General features: G+C 36.9%; 1 protein-coding gene across 11 annotated transcripts in view; it reads right to left on the bottom strand.

Moving 5' to 3' along the window:
• The window catches only part of MAGI2 (membrane associated guanylate kinase, WW and PDZ domain containing 2), a 735464-nt gene that overhangs the window by 628278 nt on the left and 87541 nt on the right, over nt 1–19645 (bottom strand). The window contains exon 2 of one of the 11 annotated variants that reach the window (XM_021384486.1): nt 18510–18563. The exons of the other annotated variants lie outside the window; for them this stretch is intronic. The gene's annotated coding sequence lies outside the window, so the exon portion shown is untranslated. The remainder of the gene's footprint in view (nt 1–18509; nt 18564–19645) is intronic. 11 annotated transcript variants of the gene reach the window in all.

Here is a 19645-nt window from a genome sequence, read left to right as displayed (position 1 = left end):
AAGGTGGGTTTTTTTCCCCAAAAATCAACCAAAGTTTTTAAAAGTCCTCCTAAAATAAACCTAATGCATTACCTGTGTCTCTCTGTGATATTTATTTTACAGCAATGTTTAAATTCCTATTAAGTTTTACAGGCAAGCTCCAGAAGGATAAAGAAACAAAATAGGACATTTGAATTTTTATTTCAAACTGGCTGCTAACAGAGTGGCCACCTCCTCAGCCCTGAACTTTTAGCTGAAGCCACAGTCATATTAACAAAATCATCTAAAAGTTTACCAACTTACACTGCAGGGAAATGAAACCTTGCACACTGGAGCACAGTTCTTCCCAGGAGATGGGCCTGGGAGCAAATATCCTGTTTCCGAGTAACCTGTGGGTGAAATCCTACCTTGGCAGAAGTAATCAAGACTTTTGCTATTGACCTCAGTGAAACCAAGGTGTTGTTTTAAACAAAAAGAAACACAACCACTGAAACAAAAAAGGAAGAAAACAAACAGACTAAAACCAGAACATAATGAACACATGAACAATCCAAGCAGTTCAATTTCCTACATTCCTACATTCCATTTCTTAAGGTGAAAGATTTTGTTCTTGTGATTTTTTTTCTTAAAAACTTGAATTATGATTTCTATTCTAGACATCCTGATCTGTTGTGGTATTGTCTTGGTCCAAGCTACTCCAACATTTATCTGCTTTCTTAGAAGCTGAAGAAGGAAATTCCTTCCTACCAAGTGCAAAAAAGAGCATTCCTCAGTCTTACGTTAGTATGGGGACTTCAACCCTAACATTAATTGAACAGCACTTGTTTGTACAAGCTGTGAAATTGATCCGGTTAAGACTTAAAAGGGAAACAAAAAGAGGATAAAGTTGTTGAGACAAACTCCAACATTAAAATAACTTATCCAGCCCTGCTCTCCTTTCTAACAAACACAGACCATAAGGAATTATAAGAGTCTAGAAAGGTTCCAGATATTGCCTCAGTTATTTCCAATTTCTCATTGGTAAGCACTCAGAAACAAGATAGAATAACCCGATCTTCCCATCATGTTTATCTTCAGTTTTGTACTAAGGATGGGAATTATTCATCCTCTATTTTCTAATGCTGATGAGCACTGCTTGGCTTCTATCTTTGTTCTCTCTATTTTCCCTCCAGTAGATGGCACCAGCAATTTTTATATCCATGATAATACAACAGTATTTTGTTGTTTTCAGCATCCATGCTTATAGTTTCTGGGGGTTTCTTTAATATATCACCATGACAGAATTCTTCTGAAAGTCACTAAATTTATCAGTATGTGCTTCATTTGAGTACCACCAAGTATTTGGGTTACTACTTCCTAAAACTATAGTTTGATATAAGAAAACAGTAATTTTCTGCTTTAATTACTTTCCTGAAATAGTATTAATTCAATAACTGCAACTTCGTTTTTTAATTACATTACTGAAATTGCATGATTTTAATAACTGCAACTAAGATTTCTGCTAGCAATATTCTTGTTTCCAAAGAAACAAAAGATATTTACCATGTAACTCAAAAACTTTTCCTTATATTACCTTACAAACTCCATTGTGAGTGATGATCAGATATTTAGCTGATCACTACAAGTTTCTTTCATGTTCTGTGGGGATTTGTAATTATTCTGGGATGTATTTTGGTTGACTACATTCGGTCACATGAATCCCACCTTTAATTCCATATTGCTGAGAAGAAGTGTATCATAAAATTAGCAAATACTTTCATTTTATCAGGATCAAAACTGTCATTTGGGTTTCTACATTCATACATATATTACAGCAGAAATTGCTAGTGATCCCAAGGTAATGACTACAAATACAAAAGGTTAAATTGACCTGATTTGCTAGAGTCGTCAATTCATAACTGAATATGACAAAACATACCTATGCATTGCTTAAAGCATCACTAATCTAAAAGGAAAGACCATTGCTCAGGACCTACACTCCACATGGGTTGCTGACCTATTGAGTTCAGAGATCTGTTGGCTCCCTGCATCTCAAAAACACGTACAGTAGGCACTTACGGAGCTCCAATCAATGAGCTTCCTCTCTCTACAAGCCACAACTTCCGATATACACACAAAGTTAATGTTTATCCCTACCCTAAACTAATGAACCCAAGATCTGGTTGGTGCAAGAATGATAAAGTCCTGGTCTTCATGTGAAGAACTTGACATCCCCAGAGAGAAGAGAAACACATATTTGTGAATAGTCAGGGCCACTGAAATACCACAAAATTAGGTATGACAGATAAATGGAAGCCACAGTAGTGAAGCTCATGAGGTTTACAAAGCTTGCATAGACCAGAAATTACAGAAGACTGTTCCTGTTTGCTATTGGCCTGTACTTTAAGGGAAGAAGAAGCAGAAAACACAACAAAATAAGACTTTAATTTTTATATATTTTTTTTAATGAATGAGAATGAGGGGAGCACATAGACTGTGTGTAACAAGCTTTTGGATCCCATCGATGAGAATCTCTGAACTTGCATTTCTGCCCACTCCAACACCCTGACCTTACTGTCAGAGACCACACCAAAGTCACTTGCAGACATGCTGCTGCTAGAGCTAAATTAGCGGAAATCCATCTTACAACCAGAAAGACTGCTTTTAACACTGAGCGATTCGCAGTGAATTTAAAAAGTAATGAGTGGTAGTGATGTATAGTCTATAACTGACTGGCGTTTCAGCAGGGAGTGGGGAGAGAGAGCTTTGGTTGCCAGCGATCTGCCAAGTAGCTGGGCAATAGGAACTGACCGCGAATGTACTGCATGGCACTCTGCACTATGAGGTTATCGCCAGCACTAGCCCTGCACCTGGCAGACCACAAGCACACTGGTGTTTTTCACATTTTCCATTTAGAAGAGTCTAGATTCCTTTTTGTTGACTTGATTTTCTTTTTAATATAATTGGACTTTCAAGCTAATCCTTCTGCTTCCATCTTACACTCTATTTGTAGTCTCTCACTTCAGTAACAAATTGTTAGGATCATTCTGCTTTTACTCCCAGATCAGAACAAAAAGGAAAAACTAATCAATAAGCAATCATGAGTGCAAATTCCATGCATTCAATATAATTCAGGACATGAGACATCAAACTGCAACTTCTTCTGAACTTAAATAGAGGATGAAATTTTCAGCCTTACAGAATGCAAGCATTTCAAAAAGTAAATAAGAAAAAGAATATCAGCAAAAACTGGAATGGTTTATCTAATACTGAGGAACTGTAAAATTAGTTGTAATCTGCTTGCTGCAATCTTAAATTTGAACACTTTTTAACTCCAAACAAACAAGTTCCTTACGATAATGCATGTAAACAAAAAACAATCTCCCATCTCTCACACTGTTTCTATACATAATTTCCCAAACTAATAAAACTTATAAAGCATGACCTTTATTTTAGGTATTTACATAGAATTTAAAATAAGAACTTGATATGTACTTGGGAGTAGTGTAGAAATGTCATATTATTAAAATAATGCACTCTTTACCTTTGTATGATAATGATCTCTTAATATTCCACATGCTTTGTATTCTTCCCATTCTGGCATGACAAGCATTGGTGACATCACAACTACCCACTAGAAGAAGGCTCTACAATTAAGAGCTACAATTAAAGCACTCCACTTTCACTGTAAGTGTAGATATATCCCTTACACTACAATTTTTAGATTTTTGTGCAATCCTAGGTTAAATATTTGAAGGAAGAACGAATGGTGTTTAAGCAACAGAAGAATTGGGTGGATCTTATTTAAATAAGTTTTATTTAAATACACGGAAGGCGCAGCTACAGATAAAAGAATCTCTTCTCCTCATCTATGCATTGACCTTGAGCTGCAGTAATGTAGATTCAGGTTAGAGAGTAGGAAAAAACACTTCCGCTGTAAGAGAGGCACCAGAATGGCTACAAAGACTATGGAATGTCCATTACTGAAAATCTTTAAGAAAGAATCAGATAAACATCTGTCAGGAAGCACATAGGTATAGTTGATCCTGCCTTGAGATAAGAGAGGGACTAGAAGAACTTAAAAGTTCCCAGGCAACCTCCTCATTATTTTAAATATAAGAATATCATTTTTATGTTATTATTCAGTAATAATGTTAATGAAACAGTATTTCTCATTCCTATATGATTTCAGCAGAACCTCTGGCATATTCTCAATGAAGAATATTAAAAAAAAACCACTATTTTTTTCGTTCCTGCCCCCTGCTCTCTCCCCTGACAAAATAAATAAATAGACAAAGGAAAATAAACCCCCAAAACCCAAAGAACTCTTCAAGTTAACTTTTCTACAGTATTTTTTGTTAGTTAAGCTATTTTAAAAACACAGATTAATTTTAGAGGATACTTACTCTGCTAAAATCCAAAATTAAGTAGATTGTATAGTGAGATGTGATTGATTTGATCATTGACGTTAATATAATAATCATCTTTAGTGACAGCCAGTAAAATTTCTCATTAACTCTCTTTCACTGTTAATTTTAGGTAACAGACCAGAGCCTTATAGTTTCAACTAGTATTTGTCAAGATACGGTTTTTCCTATTTGCGAAACAACGTATACACATGTGCACATGCACTCACACAACTACATGGTTTAGACTATCTCCTAAGTGGGATGCTGTTTTTCACTAAATGTTATTCTTTGGGCTGAATTTTGGGAGGGTACACTCAATGATTTATTCCTGGTGCTCTTTACTTAATCATATGCATGAATGGAAATACAGCACTTTCTTTCTAACATTACAGCACAAGTTTAAGCAAGTGAAAAATCCCATTAAGTACAATTTGTATTTAAAGTTACTTGTATGTACAGGAGTCCTAATGGATCACAAGTTCTATCAGCTATGTCTGAGAGAATATTAGTAACTTCTCACTGTTCTCTACAATAAAAAATACAAGCATAAGGAATGGAATTCTGCAATTATTTACGCATTTTAACTATTTCTCTTTTGTCACTTAGTGCTGTCCCAGACCCTTATCATCATCGTCTCTACAGGACTGAACAATATCACTTTATCTACACATTCCATCTCACCACTCAGCTCTCATCTGTACTTATGTGGAAAACACTTCACTTCCAGTCCCAAGTCCCAGTGTATAATATAGAACATGTATTAATATAGAGCACCCACAAACAAAATATTTGAGAAGCTGTGGATGCCCCATCACTGGAAGTGTTCATGGCCATGTTGGATGGGGCTCTGGGCAACCTAGTCACTGGTAGGTGGCCCTACCCACGGCACAGGTGTTGGAAATAGGTGGTCTCTAACGTCCTTTCCAACCCAAACTATTCTGATTCTCTGATGTGGAATATCTCTGGATTTTGTGGTCTTGGACTCTTCCCACGATTTCTTTTTTTGTTTTCTTTTTAATTTTATCTTTGTCCCTCTAATTTCAAGCACTTAAACAAATTACACCCTTTACTTCCCAATCTATACATTCTCCATATAATTAAAATATTTATTCCCCTTTGTAGTCCTCCCTTCAGAATGAGGCAAAGCAGGCAGTAGCTGTGCCAAAATTATGGAGGAATTTGGAGACTTATTATAACTTAATTTCACAGAAATTTGCTCTAATTTATCAGTCCAAGACAAGTGCAATTATATCTAAACACCAGAATTGCTTAGATGCAGTCAGACCTCCATTCCAAAGTCAAAACCTTCTGTTTCACTAGGGTGGGTGGATGTCATCATCCATTAATCTTTTAATTTCCCTTTTACCTGAGAGGACCTAATTACTTGTTCCAGTTTAATACAACACATGGCAACATGCTTGACAAGCAGGCTCTGTTCTTATGCCAACATCAGGTTTTAAGATTTCTAGCAGCAAGTTACTGTGAAGGTGGAAAAGACACTTAGGCCTCCAGCCTCCTTCTAAGATCCAAGACCTCCTAAGGATCATCCTTCTAGAACTGGCCCTTTCCGCAAAGGTTTCAGTGTTACCATCTGACACCACCTAACACTTTCCTGCTCTCAGCCACAACTGAATTCATCCAGCCAAGCCAAAGCTTGTTCTGCCTTACACAAATAAATAGCCTAGAGCAGTGGTCTGAGACACAGGCAGCAGCAGTAGCAGCAGTGGTTCTCATCCTCCTGTAACACATACTAAATGTAGCATTAATCCTAGCACTGAATTAATTATTCATGGAAATTACTATGACTTAAAGCACACAGAAATTATGATTAAAAAAATCCATTATGCAACCCATCTATTACCATAGTTTAAAAAATAAAAAAATATAAATATTGAGATTCTCAAATTACTTTATCTACTGCGACACCTTTGCTCACAAGATGATAAGAGTGCACCTCAAAGCTGCTTGGATTTGGTTATCCATGTCAGACTGCTTCCGTATTCAGCATTTAAATGAAATTTCCTTGAGGGATCACCTAAATGACAAGGCTTGTACTCCTACTTAAGCAAGTAGTTATCGACACTGAAAAAGACTTACAGAGGCATTTTAATCAGGCAGTAGTAACAGTTTTGTAAGGATAGTACAGTTAATGCAATCCTGAAGTACCCTACATATATTGTCTTATTTTTTTGCTGGATTTCTGGCAAACCCACCCAGTGGGAAGCCATATCTGTCATCGATGAAGAAATGGATTTCATCATTCCCAACCCTTCTCACTGAATTCAACAGCCTTTCATTCATCTCTTGCATTTCTGCACACATGTGGAAAGGAATTAGCCAGGATATGAACTTTCTGCTTGCATATAAACCTCTTCTAAATTTCCCGATCAAGACATGAGATATCTCAGCTGTGACTAAGCTTATCCTTTGCTTTCAAGAGTATTACACATTTTGACTACCTTGCGTCTGCTGTCTCCACCAGACAAACCACCCACTGCATAACCTCCCAGTCCATGGCATGCTAGCTCTTGGGCATTTAGGACCAGTGTTCACAACAGTCTGTTTCTGTGTGCTTCTACAAGCCGTGTAAACTGCTCTGCATGCAAGATATACTTCCCTGGTTCCTACCAAGAAAATGATAAAAGAAGAAGAAGAGGTGTTTATGTGAAGGATTTCAGAAATGTGGAGCAAAACCTATAAAAGCTCACAGTCAGTTTTCACAGAGCCTTACTCCTCCCCCATCCATAGGGATTTTTGTGGAAGTATAAAGGAAGTGAAACTGGAGCCAAAACTTGAAGAGCTGATATTGCTTAACAGAGAGACTGGAAATGTTAATGCTTTTCTAAGAAGTTCTGACATGAAAGCAGATAATACTGCTGCTCCTTCCCCAAAGCACCACACACTCAGCTGCTTAGGTCCAAAACTCTTAGTTGGGAATTACTTCCCATCAAGTCAGTGAGAGTCATGTCTGGTTTGGACCACAGGATTATAATCTAATAATGTATTTGGATGCAGTGAGCAAAGGGAACCTGGAGTCAACTAAATCTGTACAAGAAAAATGGACCAGCACTGAGGAAGATCCTGAAGCATGGTCATGCCAGGCAGTCTTCTCTCCAGGAGAATGTGACCTAATGAGAATTCTAATGAAACTGAGAATGAATATTTCATTACCAAGCACTTATACATACAACACACACATTCTTACTGGAAGCAGTTCTGCTCTTCCAGCCTACCTTGGTCTATGTCTAAAGAAAACAACATCAGCCAAAGTAACGTCCCTGGAAATGGCAAAATCGGAATTGCAGAGAAAAGGGTAACATTTCAATAATGACACCTCCAATCAATTACAAAGCTCACATGCAGATTTTCATTTTGGAAAGCAGTCTGGTCTGTTTAAAATCTACTGTCAACAAATGTAGACCATTCATAATCACGATTTCTATGAAAGTAAACACTTTGATTGAAAGACACTTCCTGAAGCACCAAGCAGTCAAATAATGAACTACTTTGCTAACTTATGGAAGTATTAGCATAAATGAAAAGTAGAAATAAAAGCACTAACTTCTTAATTTACACTTTTCTCAGTGAGCCAAATACAAACTGTTAACTGATATCATAACTGTGTACAGTTATCCCCCACAGAATAGCTTCATTCTTCATTATTTCCTGTTAGGTATGTTGAGTATAAAGTAATCTCTCACTTAGAATAAAGTGCTTTAGAACTTTCCTTAAAAAAAAAAAAGTAATTCTACATTTATATATGCAAAGTTCTTCAAAATAACTCAGGTTTATATATTGCTATGTCTTACCTCATCAAAAGAGAACAGCTCAGCAGCACAGTTACAGTTGTAAGTTAATCAGAAACACTGCTCGGAGGAGAAAAGCCCTGAACATTAATGCCCAGCTCCTGCAAAACTCTCATCCTTGCTCTATGGGCTTTGTGGGGTATACTCTACCAACACTCCAGTGTGCTCAGAAGGGGTGAACCAGTGGGAAGCTCCTTGCAAACCCAACACAAATGCCAGACAAAGAGCAGCAGCTTGCATCACAGTACAGAGTAAATTTTTGGAAAAACCAAAAGTCCATTCTGTATCTAGAATGGCACAGAGAGGACAGTTGTACAGACTGACAGACGGCAGGAGTTTGATGCCATTTGTTATTCATTCAGGAAGATGTTATCCAAAGGAGGAAAAATGACTAAGGAGCAATTGTTTGGTTTAGAGCTATGCAAGTGTGAGCCATTTTTCCTCTTATAGTACAGAATTCAGAAATAAACCAGGAGACCTCTGTTTCCCTAAATAGATTTTATTAAAAGCAAAGAAATAAAACTTTGATGAAGTATTAAGAACGTTTTTCCTACTCTCCTCTTCTTTCTGCTTGTCTGATGTGCAAGTCTATTAAACTTTCACTGACAACTGTTCCAACCCAGTTTTAGAATGGTACAGAAATAGGCCAAGTAATAAATCCAGCCTTTACAGATAAGGATGAAAGGAAAGGACAATTTCTTAGAAATCTGACATTTCCTTGTTGTTATTAGGGTAGTCACGCTCACCACCAATGGATAGAAGGTACAGTGATTCTGATGTTCTCTCCCACAACACATTACGTAGTATGCCGGTCAAGGGAAAAAAAAATCAAAACTCAACTAATTCACTTTCCCTTTTAGGAAGTTACCCTTTCAAGAATTCGTTTGAAAATCAAGCAATCAACTCCAAGACTACTCCAGAAAGTATCTATTACTATAGAGTTGGTTTTGCTTCTTGGTTTTTCTATCTTGTCCCTCCTCCCATGCATTTAATTCCTCTAAATGCTCCCTGCAATTGCAACGTCAAGTAGGACATCTTTAAACTAAGAATTGCATTCATGCAGTGTATGAGTGCATATATCTGTGGCCATGTGTATGTGTCAAAATAAGGCTCTCTCTGTATGGCACATCTGCAAAAGCCCACCTCAAACATATGGTGTCCAGTGACTTCTGACTGTTCTTTCTGTGTCCTGAAACCTGTCTATATGAATATGGTGTCATCTGTTTACAAGTCTGGAAATGAGTGGAGTTTGCGTTCAATTTATTTGTTCAAATTCAAATAAATGCATTCTCCTCAGGTAATGATTTATTTGCTTGTGCGGTCGAAATTTATTCTGCAGCTCAGTTTTAATCTCTGCATCCTGGCAAAGCTTATCCTAGTCAGGATAAAAATAGCCAAAGAGGACATGTGAAGCACACTTTCCCTTTCCTCATTGCTAAAATATTTTTTCTTCCAGATCAAAACTCTGCAAGAATATTTTACAGTCTCTTACAGGGTAAGTATAAACTTCATTCACTAAGATGTACTATCCAGTCATAAATTTCGCATGGCAGGCTCGGGAGATACACTTTAAAATAGCCTTCATTATCATCTTTGCACCAAACTACAATATTAGCTGAATAACACAATTTGTAGCATCTCAGTTGTGCATCACACAAACAAATGATATTGCAGATGACTTATCCCTACTCCTCTGACAGGTCACAGAAATCCTTGTCCCACTCAAAGGTTCTCTTTAAACTAATCCTGCTCATCATCTGTCAAAAAAGTGCTCCAAATCCACAGAGTTCCATTACACTGCAGTGTGCCTTAGGATGGGATAGATAACATTCAGTCTCTTGCTCTAATGTTGCCAGTACTTCACATTTTTTTTTCAAACAACTCATTGGATTCAAGCAAACATTGCCATGGGCAATCAGCACACGGTAAAGCCCAGAAGAGCCCTGAAGAATCAGGTCTTTATCTGATGCACTGCTTTTTTAATCTACTCTTTGGTAACCAAGAGTAGCAAAAACCCCTCCAAGCTTCCAGTCACCTACCCTATGAAGAAAATGGCAGCGACGACACACTTTTCAGTTTCAAACTTGATTACTTGTCCTCAGTGACTTTAAAGCATCTCTGAGACAAGCTACTGCATGCAGATATATGATTTATCTTCCCCACCCATCATTCATTTTCCACATTTTCCTCTCTCCGATCTGAATCATCTACAAGTGGTAACAGAAGGCATCATCACACCATTTCTGCTGTACTGTTATCTTAGGTGGCCTTAAAACACTGGCTTCAATTTATGCCAGAGAAATTGGAGATTTGTAGCTTTTTGACTTTGTCTCTAGTGCAAGTAATTGAAGAATACTTGGCACTGAGCATTACAGTACCACAAGGCAGTTTCTGCATACTACTACTTACACGTCAACAAAACTGTCTTCGTAGTCCAAAATTTAAATCTTTGGGAAAGAAGTCTCAGAGACAATGATAATAAACTTTGGGTTTTGTTTTTGTTTTTTCTAAAGTTACAAGCTTGAAAAGTCTATCACAGAGCTAATACTAAAACACAAGACAGGATACTCTAATACAAGCTTCTTACATTCTGTAGAGAAAGAAGTAAATCTCATTGACTCTTTCAATGTTAACTGCCTTACTTTGCTAATCTGTGTTACACATCCCTTTTATGTTGTTTTATATATTTATTTCCTTAATTTATTAAAAGAAAAGGAAAGTGCAGGGGACTTTGAATTCACTCCTTGAAGTGCACCATATATATAGACTTTGAGTCACATACTTTACCTACACTGACTAGCAGTTTCTCATTCTCATTTCTCCAAATTAGTACATTATCATTTCTCTCTAGAGAAGCAGAGCAAGACAAATGTTCCACTGCTTACTGTCTAATGGATGATTTATACCTTTTTTGAGAGAGAGTAAAGTGATACCACGGTGATCTGGTCTCATTTCATGGCTGTAATCGTCCACACAAGGTTCAAGGCATCAAAGGACCAATTACTTTGGGAACAAAAGATTCACAAACCCAGACATTATAAGGCCATGTGGAAAGTTTTTCCTCTTCTAGTTATTTTTGCTTGAAGCAGAGAAGACTCAAATCAGAATAAATGTTCCAAAATAAACGTGATCTGAAGGCACTTCAGCCACAGTTAATCTGCAAATGCCAAATCTCTGACTTCACTATCATGATGCTACAAAACTGAATAGGAAGGAAATGCTTTTATGTCTCCTTGCTTTCTCCTCTGACATTTTTGGAAGTTAGACTAGATTGTAACATCAGATTTATGGGGCAAGAATAGAAAAACTGGTGTAAACTATTTATTGTTCTATTTGTTTGTGTTTATTGCCTAGGATTAACGGCAATGGTTTTGTACTGGAATTTGCTATTGAAAAAGTAGGTAAAAGAAGAAAGGGAATAGTTTAAGAAGTGATTTGTTTGGAATATCCTAATTGTGGAAAATAGAGTATATTATATGTTAAGTGGGCACAACACTGGACGCAACACTTCCCTAAGGTCCTTCCCAAACACTTCTGCCAGAGGAAAAGGGGTACTTTTGTCACAGATTTCAACACACTATAGAATCATAGGATGGCTTGTGTTGTAAGGGACCTGAAAGATGACCTCGCTTCAAATCCCTGCTCCAGGCAGGCACATCTACTACTGGAACAAGTTGCCCAGGGACTCACCCAGCCTGGCCTCGAATGCCTCCAGGGTTGGGGCACAACTGAAAAGAGCCTTGCACCATCCTCTGCATCCTCCTTTCAGGCATCGGTAAGATTCCCAAAACATCCCCCCCCCCTACAATTGATAAGATCTTCTATCCCACCCCCATGCTTCCATCCCCACAACAAGTTGCATTTACCACAGCATCTTACAAATTGCAACACTGTGTGTTTAGAAGAATGTGCAACAGAACAATTTAAATATGATGTAGAATCACTCCACTCCTCATATTGAAACAGTTAGTAAGCAACAACATGGAACATAAGGGTTTGCATTTCTATTAAAAACAAACAAATACATAAAGCACAACAAAAATATTTCAAAGAATTTTTTGTAACTGTTTGTTTTGGCTAAGGTCACAGTTACAGGAATCAAATCCCAGTCACACTGTAATATTTAGAAGACAGCCTAAACATCTACATCATTAATATTTGGTGGAATTGAATAGATAAATAGTTCCGTAGGAAAAAAAAACACATTTCATCCTTGCACGTGATTTTATTTTCCCAGTCAGAATTACATGAGCATTATCCACAGCAGAAAAACAAAAAGCCAGATCCCTGAGGAGTTTCATATAAATGAACTACCAAACTGCTGAAATCAAATTTTCATGGCAGGTTCCAGGACTACATTGATCATAGAAGTATATGAGTGAACATAAGTTTTGCCCTTAAAGGTCATGTAAACACAGTGAAGAGCTGTTGAATTGCACTAGCTGTAAATGCCATGTTTAAACAACAAATTCCTGGACAGCTGATATTTGTTTCATGAATAAGCCAAAGATTTAGCCATGCTGTGCTATTATTTTCTGATGGCTTTAAAGATAATTTCAACCTTTATCATTCCAGAAGAAGATAATTAAACTCATTCTTTAGTTGAAGATCATTATATCTGCTGTGTCATACACACTGAAAAAAAAATCTACAATTTAAAAAACAAAACAAAAAAACCCAACACATAAGAGCCTTCTGAATTCATGTGAAGACTGGTCGCATCATCCTTTACACAATAAGACATTTGCTGGAGTTTGGCAGGCAGACAAAACAAACACAAGTCTGGCAAAAGTAGCCCCCTTGAGAAAATAAGAAATAAAATATGATTGTTCATTCTGGCAGAGGTGGGGAAAGGAAGGGTTATAGCACAAAAATTTTGGAAACGACCCATGAAGTGGGGTAAAAATGAAAACATTTGGAGATATGAAATGAAACACATTAAAATAAAGAAGACAAAGATATGCTCGAGTCAGTTTGGATTCTGCTAGGTGACAAAGCTACTCCCATCTGCTGCAGTGATGGAAAGATGCCTTTGAACATATTTAAGATTCATAGTATGAAATAATCAAGAAAGAGGCATGTTATTGAGTTATCCATCACTAGAGTTCCTTTCTTCAGTTTAATCTATCTGAAAGGGAATTTAAGAAAGCATTTTCCAGTAATGTACATAGCATATATCTATGTATATTTTGAAATCAGAGAAAGGTCTAAATTAAACAAAAAATTCTTGACCATCTGAATTTGCTCATCAGTATTCTTGGCTTATTCAAAAAGCCATGTCCGATATCCCATAAATACTGCCTCCATCACTTTTTTTTTTGTTTGTTTTCCCAAGTAATGGACAAAATAAAAAACAGGTACAGAAAAGAGAAAATCCTAGTTCACAGAATCATAGAACAGCTTGGGTTACAAGGGACCTTAAATCCCATCCATTTCCAACCCCCCTGCCATGGGCAGGGTTGCCACCCACCAGATCAAGCTGCCCAATCCCTCTTTCAACCTGGCCTTGAATACCTCCAAGGATGGGGCATCCACAACTTCTCTCATCACCTCTACAACCTATTCACCAAGGTGCACTAAGCAAAAGTAATAAATTAGATTTGAAGGAAGGACAGACAGAAAATCCAAGAAATGTAAAGTAGATATATCCAAAATCCTTAGATTTTCCTTGTAGTTTCCTCTTATTCAAATCTCCCCACCATCAGCACCCAAAGAGATGGTTGTTGGTAGTATAAACAATGGAAATGTCATTCATGTCAAGTCAAGTTTGCATGCTACCAATCTATTTGAAAAATTATTGGTTTTGGCCCTAATTCTGGAAAGATTTAAGGTATTCCGCCATATAGCAGGGGGGGTTGAAACTAGATGATCTTAAAGGTCCCTTCAAACTCAAACCATTCTATGATTCTATTATGTGATTTATTCTCAGTATTCAATGGGATTTAAGAATGTGCTATTTATCACTCACTCATGTAGAAGCCTAAAGGCAAGTAAGTATTTAATATGGGAAGAAAAAAAATTAGTACTAATGTAATAATGGGAAATGATTACAGGAATGTCTACAAATCTAATACAGGTGACTTTACAGTCATGAGCTGTACTAGACTTTGTAACAAGTATCAGACCTGTAATCTGCATTAGAGAGCACCTGTACATTTTCATGTACACAAATATTTTTTTTAAATGAAAACCACCATCAAAATTTAAATGAGCTAAAAAGAATTAATATTTTTGAGCAATTAAGGATGAATATATATATATATACTATAAAATTACAGAATTTGCCATTTTCCTTAAGGATAGATCTTCTGATCATATTTTTACCAGAAAAAGATTTTAAGTACTTTTCTTTTTTTCAAGGAAGAATTCTAATTGCTCACTCTACATGGAGCTTTTGGATACCAACTCAAAAATGATTCATATCTTTACATAGTATATGTTCACAACTTTAAATATGCTGACTAATTTAATCTGTTTATGCCTCTTTTTTTACTTCAGACTACTGTAAATGAAACAATATTATAGAAAGAAAAACTTTCCTTTGTTGTTTTGAAATCTAGTCTCTGAGGAAAATAACATTTAAAAGAGTGAAAAATTTTATGTTGCAAGGAATAGAGTTGGAAGTGAAATATTTCAGTGGTGGAAAAGGGTTATTTTTAATTGAAAGAAAAATGAGGGTTTTTTTGGCTGCATGTAATGTAAAAGAAAGCCATTAAGCAAGACACAGAACTGGGTCAGAAAAGACAATCAAAGGAGGTGCACTAAAGGTGACTGACCAAACTGTTCTAAATCTATGCAGCATTGCTGCTGAGCCAAACAAGTAATCTTGAACATTTGGCGTATGTTACCACAAAGCATGCCAATCTGGACAGATGAAGCTAACAAAATGATGAAAGATAGTGTGGTTATCTCCACCTGGTCTCTTAGGCACCTTGTTTTGTTACAGAAGTACAAAGGTGCTCTAATGTACATTGGTTCAGTTACTGTGAAAAACAAACAAGCAAACAAACAAAAAATCAGTGTTCCCTCAACTCCACTTGGGGCTGGAATAAAACAAGTCTTCAGGCATTGGAATGAAAACGTACCATAGGAGAAGTCTTTCTCAGAAGCCTTCTGCTTTTACTGATAACCTGGTCATTAGTACATTTCAGATGAAAAAAAAAAAAAGGAAAATAAAAAGTAAGAATAAAGAAGGGTGTATTGTGTGCATATATTCACATATTTTTTTTATAATTACTTGATGTCTATAACAATTACCAAACGTACTCCTATTAATAACATTGTTTGCTGTGATTTGGGTGATATGCAATTGTACTAATTTAATGTTGCTTCCTATGGTGAGTTTTCATATCTTGCAGTGAATGGAAAGATCAGCTCTAAACTATTCTATTCCCTCTTACACTTACACTAGACACAGCAGAGAAGATCCTGCATGCAAATGCCAATCTTTGCTCTAGAAACACCAGATACAGACCCATGTTAGTGAAACAAAGGTGTAAATTCAGTCTCTGGTTTGTGATTATCTGGAAGTTAACGTAACATATATTTTGGCTTGAAATAATAAACTGATCTGAAATGAAACATTAGGCTAGCTGCTGGTGATAAGGAGGTTCATTGGCATTGCACCGTAAAGAAACTTGCAGTGTTTATAACTAATGCACATAATTAGAGAGTGCAAATGAAATCAGAAATTACACATCTCTCAATTAAAACTTGGGAGTTAAACAACCCTCAAGTGACTAATTCATAAATATATATATGTAACTATTCAAGCCCGTGCAAACTACTAAGAAAACTGGGGAAACAAAATGTGGTGATGGGGCCAGGAAGTGCTTTCTTTCATCCTCCCAATAGATGCATCACTAAATGCTCAGCACAAAAAAAGGCAGCAGCTGTCTCCTCTCATGCCCAACACCCTGGCAGATCCTCTGCTGGTTTGGAGTGACACTAAATTCGCAATTTTGCAGCCTGTGTATCTTATCCTTCTATGCTTAACCACTAAGCTCTTTGTGGAATCAAACAAGATATTCATGTGCTGCAGAGATCTTGGACAGAGATGCCTGAGCTTCAACAGCATTAAATCTGGCTAAAATCAGAACAGTAGCAATAGATCCAGGAATGGTCACAGTAAAAAGCAAACAAACAAAAACCCCAGCTAGTAAGTCACACACACTGGGAAAAATCATAAGAGGAAGGCAAGTTTTTCTTCAGTTTCACGTATGCAGTTGCATTTGTCAACATAAAATAGCACTGAAGTAAGCAAGCTATCACGTGACCCAGTAGAGACTGGGGAAGGGAGAAAAAGGTTTCCCCCTATGAGATCCAATTCCAGCAGTTTGGGTTTGATGATAAATTCACTTAAGTGTTACAGTTTAAAAACAAACCAAGACTGGAAGTCCTCACAGAACTTCTAGATGAGCAAAATGGCCACTGCTGAGACAATTTCCAAGGGCATGGGCATACCACAATTGTATTCTCCAACAAATAGAATAGCTTCCCTAATCTTCAGCAAACAAAACCAATTACAACTTAACAGTTCTTATTCTGAATACATGACAATGAAATTGTCAGAGTAACATTTAGATATGATTTATCCATCTTTTTCAGTGGTTTTGTTGATTGATTTCATTAAAGAAATACAGAATCCAACCTTTAAAGAGGACAAAATTAGCACAAAAATATACTAATCATCAAGTTGACAAAAAAAAAGCTGTAATATGTAATGCCCAGATACAATTAATATGTCTCTACACGCACCAGCTTCTGGAGTTCAAAGACAGAAGCAACCTAGGAAGGTCTAGATCCTGCAGGGATCTACTCCATGTTTGTTCTAACTGCTGTCCTCTACCATGAGGAAAGCTAGGATGGCATACTCGACCAACGTTCTCTTTCTCTTCTGCTGGAAGGGGTCAGGGTCTGAAGGGAGGGGAGGGACAGAACAAAAAGGAAAACAATAGTTTACAGACAACTTATTAGCTGTGGTATAAGATTTTGCAATCAAAACTAACTAAATCCAGAACTTAGACCATGACAGCCTGTCACAGCTCAGCACTAGCACCACTATCTTGTCTCCGGTTTTGGAGCTACTGTTTTTGTGCTAAGGCATTTAGATGCATTATTTGAAGTAAAATCAAAGATATGACACCACATTTACCTACTAGGAGAACAGAAAAGTTGTCATCCACCTCCTCCACACCATGTTCAACATGAAAGTTTCCTAACTACCTTCTTTTGACCTGCTGAAGCAGCTCAGCTCCATCAAGCGCCAGTGAAATAGTGATTCCATGACATGTTTTCAAAACCCACATATATTTCCCACTCTCATCTTTTCTGGAACACAGTAGTATGCATTAGAAATAAGAAATGCAGGTCCTCTTTGGACTTCTGTGTTTCTAGCTCTTCATTCTTGAAAAAAAATTCAAGTGGGTAATAAACTTTCCTCCCTCCCTCCACACCATTCCTCAGAATAGTAATCTGTTCAAGAAATTGCCTGCTGCTGCTGAATGACAATAACCGGATCATTTGCAGCAAGGCACTCACATTCAAACATAAAATGCAGTAGAATGCAACCACTTGAGACAGTACTATATTAAAGTGACTAATAAAGGGCCCAACTCTTTTACTATTAAAAGTACAGTGATGCTTTCCACTCAATTTAGTGAAATTTGGATTGGGCCTAAACTACCTCTTTCAAAGCATGAAGTCGAATTTCCATCCTGTGCTCCCAGAAGTGAACAAGGAAAAGCCTGGTCATTCTAGCCTGAGTCTCTCTTCCGTAGGGCATTTTCTGGTTTTGCAGTTCATTCCTCTCTGAAAAATTCAGTTGTATAGGTGTAAGTAATCACTTTTCTTAAGAAAAATAAACACATTGTAATTGCATTCAAGAAATGTTTAGATGTTGTACTAAGGGACATGGTTTCGTGGGGAAATATCAATGGTAGGTGAACTGTTGGGCTAGATGATTTTGGAGGTCCTTTCCAACTATCTATTATTTTTCTGATTCTATCATCAGAAAAATAATAAGCAACTATAGAAAGCTATATAGTTTTAAGCCTTTATCCTTGCTCTATCCAAGTAAATCCAGTAAAATAAATCAAAATCTGTACCCAAGTTCAGCAATTTATGCCTCTGTCTTTCTCCTTTACTTTGAAACAAACAAAGGAATGATATTAGAAAAGGTAGGAAAAACAAAAAACATTTTTGCTAGAGCGTTTCAATGTCATCTTATCTTTCTTTAGGAATTTTCTGCCAATAGCAAAGTCAATGCATAGTGAAGAAATCGGGCATCACTATACTTTGGTTGTTACGCCTTCCAAAAAGGTATTGTTCGACTTACATTCAGAAGATAATGTGTCAAAAACTAGACATTCTTGCTTCAGACTTTGAACTCCTGTCCAAAAAAAAGAAAAAAAAGCAGTTTTATCTTTCCCTCCAAACGGAAAATGGAAATGGAACTGTGAAGCCTTCTGGGATTTGTAGTTCTTCTCTTCTGAGAAACAGGTACCTGGACATACTGACAACCCATGGAACTGGAGCATTAACTCTTTAACTCCCAGTGCACCACATGATGTTATGATGTGGAATACCGATAACAAAAATCATAAAACCATGACAACTATTGTTTTGACTTCAAACAATATGCTGAGCTGTGTCCATCAGCTTCAATGTAGCAGGTCAGCCGGCAGTTATTTCAGCAGGTTCAGGTTCTGCTGACAAACCATTTACTTTTCCCATTTGTTCTGTTTTCTTTTTATGCAAAGAATATTTGGAAGAAGAGGAAAAAAGGCTAAGTTATCTCCTTTCTGGGTTAGATCAAAAGAGAGAAAATGTCATAAGCTCAGCAAAGTCTATCAAGGTCCTTCTAGATTACGGAAAAAAAAATGTTTTCATATAGGAGAGAACAAAGTGATTTATTGAGGGGGGGAGTGGAATATCACAAGAACAACCCATATATTTTGAGCTAAAGAAAAAGATGACTACCTGTCCTTCTTGGTTGCCTAGTAAAGGAATGCTAAAATCATGTGGAAATATTTTTTGTTGTACAGGACATACTGATAGGCATTGAAAACACTGAGCAACAAAGTCTAAACAGAACTGTACCTAAAGTAGATCTGCAATATTTCTGTTCTGATTTTTTTTGTGTTTTTTTTTTTCTGATTGTTTTTGGTGTGTCTTTTGTTGTTGTTGTTATTGTTGTTGTTGCTGTTTGGTTTTGGTCCTTTTTTCCCAGCTAGATCTCCTTGCTATGATACTCATCTAAACTCAGTCCTGCTCCTGTGCATGGCTGGCCATCCACACAAGCACAAGCAGACAATATCTCAGTCTCGCCACTCCTTAACCACAAAACATTTTCATTCATGTGCCCAATTTGTATCCCTTCTGAGGTTTAATTTTTAATGTTTGATCCATACTGACATGCTAACTGATCTCAGCAGGATGCTCACTGATAGACAAGAAAGGGAAATTCATTGA

This window comes from Numida meleagris, chromosome 1 (assembly GCF_002078875.1).
Source record: "Numida meleagris isolate 19003 breed g44 Domestic line chromosome 1, NumMel1.0, whole genome shotgun sequence".
NCBI classification, from domain to species: domain Eukaryota; kingdom Metazoa; phylum Chordata; class Aves; order Galliformes; family Numididae; genus Numida; species Numida meleagris.
Note: the sequence above shows the minus strand (reverse complement) of the source record. Positions and strands in the feature narration are given on the sequence as shown.